This window comes from Haemaphysalis longicornis, unplaced genomic scaffold, assembly GCF_048455015.1.
Source record: "Haemaphysalis longicornis isolate Haplotype H1 unplaced genomic scaffold, Haemaphysalis longicornis Haplotype H1 scaffold_3, whole genome shotgun sequence".
In the NCBI taxonomy this organism is placed as follows: Eukaryota; Metazoa; Arthropoda; class Arachnida; order Ixodida; family Ixodidae; genus Haemaphysalis; species Haemaphysalis longicornis.
In genome coordinates, this window is record NW_027526335.1 from 128,250,472 (window position 1) to 128,254,408 (window position 3,937).

A 3,937-nucleotide genomic window follows, 5' to 3' on the forward strand; every position below is an offset into this window, starting at 1 on the left:
ATGTGTGAGTTGTATGAGTGGAATTCATTGTACAAGTGGGGGAAGCTGTAGCATGTCAAGAATAAAGAGGATTAGGGAAATGACTGACCCCTGGAGTGTACCACGCGGGCGGGCAAGCAAGGAGATGGATCGGATGTGGCCGGGGTTGACGTTGGCTGGGCGGCAGTCAGTAAGACAGTTTTGAACGTAATTGTATGTAAGTGTTCCGCAGTTAGATAATTGTAAACCTCCGAGTCTAACCTGATCTGTTACATTGGAGTCTAACCTGATCTGTTACATTGTCAAAGGCTTTAAAAGACATAATAAGGAAGACGCTGACCACAACAGAAAATAAATAAATCAAAGTACTGTATCGGAGAAGTTAGGAAAATTGCCTCGGTAGAGTTAAAAAAAAAGTGGAGGAGCAGGGGTTCGAACCCGGGACTTTTCGCATGCAAAGCGAGCGCTCTACCACTGAGCTACACCCCCGACCCGTTCGGGAAGGTAATCGGATTACATTAAAATGGTACACAGGTAATCATGCAAGTGTTTTCTACGGATCCATGTAAGTGCTTTGCGTGAAAGCCAGCAGCGATGCTGCACAAGAGCAGATCCATGGATGCTCCCGTTTTTTTTCGTTTTTTTGCGGAAGGTCTGCGAGAAGAAGAAAAAAAAAACATACGGTCTCAAAAATTCAGTCCGTTTTTGTCTGGGAATGCCCCTACGCACCAACCCACTTCCCTTCGCCTTCCTTTGGTTGTGGGAGCGGGAGCTGGTCAGCTTACGGTGCGACGAGAACCAGGAAAGCCTCATCGCTCGCGGCGAGGCTGCTGATCTGGCTTGCGGTATTGTGGACTACGAAAACCACCCACTTTTATGCTGAATAAAAATAAATTTTCCCTCTCCCTCCTCCCCTTCCTCTTCCTCCTCCTTCGCCGCCACATATTTTTCTCCGCAAAGTGTTTATATTGTGTATTGAGCTTATTAGAGGAAGAAGAAGGAGAAGAAGGCTTTATTTTTCAGCAGACGGTGTTACAATGCCTGCTGACAGGGCAGGAGCTAAAGGCATTGAGTGCCTGACGAGGGCTCCTGACCCTCTGGAGTTTACAACAGGTCCACCAAGTTGTGTCCAAGTTGTGTCCATTAGGTCCATCAAACCTGAATGCCTCCAGTAGCGCTTATATGTGATCGACATTTAGGCTTATCACGCTTCCCTGACTTGCTTTTTCAGTGGTATTGCAGGCTGCGTGTGCGTGTGAGCAAAGTGCGTTGAAGAAAATGTAAGGTCATTTAAGAGCTGGATAAAAGTTACCGTTTTTTGTTTGGGCAATACGGAATTAAACATCCATTACAATCCTTTAAATCCACCGAAGGACGATTGCCTCGCCCAGTGACTACCAAGCGCTCCTGTCCTGCGCTGCTCGAGTCCATTATTCTCCCCGAGTTTTCTTATTTCGTCTCTCCATCGAGGTATCAGTCTTCCAATCATCCCAGTCAGGCCTCTTGGTATCCACTCTGTTACTTTAATTGTCTACCGTTTGTCGGCTCGTCTCACCACATGGCCAGCCCAAGTCCATTTCTTTTTCTTTATTTCAACTACAATATCGTCTACTCTAGCTTGTTTCCTGTGCCTAAGCGTTACTCCTATCATTATTCGTTCCATTAACCGTTGAGCCGACCCAAAGTTTCGTAGCAGCTGTTTAGTGGGACATCTAAAGCCTTGAAGCTCAAAGCTACCCTATTCTCTCTTTCGACATGCCTAGTGTCAAACGTTGCCAGGTTCATGTTTCACTGCCAGTCTCCTGTTTTAAAACGAAAGCTTTCAAAGTGGCATCAATGGCGTTCTGGCAAAAAAACTAATGCATCTCCCCATATACCGGTCGCTCGACCGAAAAGCTCTGATAAGATCTCCGGGCACACGACGTTTGCGCGAAACTGGTTTTTTATTTTGTGAAAACGGTTACTTGAAAATCCCCAAAAATGAACGTTTCTAGAGAAGACAATACCTGCATCCATCAAGAGGAACGAGTGCAATAGTATATCTTCATCTCATAAAAAACCTATGAGTATACATTTAGAACCCACGAAGGTGCGTTTACTAAGAGCGCGAAAAACCATCGCTTGGGTTTGTTATTCGTTTAGATGTTGTGGCTTTAAAGGTTTGACGATCGATTGGAGAGACTTTCGGCGAATGTTGGACGCAACTTTTAGCGAAGGTGTTGGCGCTCTTTTGATGCACTTTTGGTATGAGAAAGGTTTAGCGCGTTCCTCTGACTGCTTTATAAGGGATGGTAGAGTTTCTTGCACACTCTATGTTGAATTTATAATCTAATTTCAGGCCATTTGAAAGCATGCTAAATGATCTACAAAATATTTAAGCTTCTCCAGAGCCTAAATGAACGTGACGGCTATTCACATTTCTAGGCAGGTTACCTTCAACGCTTACGCGGAATGACTCCCATTTTATAGCGTCTTGTGGATTGTGCCTCCAGAGCCGTTCGTTCTGGCAGGAATGCCATCACATCAGGCTACTAAGCTAAAACAAAAAGCAACAGCGATGAATTTTATCTGCACAGATTCCTAGCCGTGTATGAAAGGCTGCACTTTCGATTTTATTGAATAATCCTAATTACTCAAAAAATAAATCCAGTGACTTTGATAATGTCATGAAGCTGGCCGATTTCTTCGGCTTGATAATTTGCAACCTTGAGGACAATGCACTCCTGCCTGCCATACTCGCCCTCAACCCTTCCACTATAAAGTCTGATATATCACCTGTGATGAAGTGTCACTAATATGACATGTAATTTCAACAAAATTAGACCAGTTCGAACTCAAGCCCGGTCATACGGTAAGATCTATGCGATGCTGCGGGATTCACCACGAAATTTCATAACGTTTGTTCCAAAAGGGAGGCTGTCAGAATAGAAGACCCAATTAACAAAAAATTGAGCATGAAAAAGTATTTTTTACGGTCCCTGCGTACAAAATACGAATTTTTCTCCGGGCCACCTTAAGATCGCCGAATCCAGGCCTTTTAGCCATCACCAAACTAAAGAACGTTTCTTTACAACGTTCTCGTGTTATTGCGTTGAAATGACTAGCCGTATCACTGTAAACTTAATTTGGTTGTTCTAAGTTAAAAAGGGACAAATTTCATTTTTGTTGCAAGCATTGCGTCCTCGTTTTCTTTCTACCATCCTTGTTTTTTGCTCAAGCTCAAATTTGCAGCCAGTATGAGCCAAATCGCCCATTCCAAGGCAGTGTACACCATCTGATCCTTTCTTTTTTCCTTCATTTCTTTCGCTCTTTCTAGGTAATTCCTTCGGAACGTATTCTCATAGGCGCTGGTTCCAACTCAGGAGAAAATGAATTTAGTTTTTAGAGCCGCAATCACGTTTCTGACTTTGTTCGACGCTTTCCCTCTGTTTCGCCAATTAGTTCCCCCTTTTTCCCCCCTAGGGGTAATTTGTACGGTTGTTTAGAGGAAAGGAGCCATAAATTTGGCGAAAAAGACGGCGCTGTTGGCTCGGAATCGGCTATCGGGCGCCCGAAGAAGCCAATCAAAAGACAAAGACAACTTGTCCAGTTCGCAGCATTCCTTAAAGACAAACCCATGGCTATGACGTACTGCGTCGGCTAATAGAAAGGTAAGGAAGGTTCCAGCGCGAAATCGGGCAGCTTTAAAATTTATCTTCGGGATTAGGCGGTGAATTGATGAAGGCTGCACTGCGTCCTTAAAATTAAGCTTGCACAGGGAGTTACCGTCGACGCATACTATCGGCCGTTCGCGCCTGCAAGCCGGTATTTTCTTGCATTCGTTGTTCGTGCTATTTCACGTTGATTGCATTTATAAGGTGAACTTTTTTCTAACTATACATGCCAGGACTTGAAACTTCGTTCTTCAGAAAGCAGCTGAACTTGGAGTGTGTGTGTGTGTGGGGTGGGGTGTTGGGAA

At 44.3% G+C, this 3,937-nt stretch overlaps 1 non-coding gene across 1 annotated transcript; it reads right to left on the reverse strand.

The window, feature by feature from the left end:
- Positions 1 to 396: 396 nt before the first annotated feature.
- On the reverse strand, positions 397 to 468 carry Trnaa-ugc (transfer RNA alanine (anticodon UGC)). The gene has a single exon. It is a non-coding gene; the product is annotated as a tRNA-Ala (tRNA).
- Positions 469 to 3,937: the final 3,469 nt, after the last annotated feature.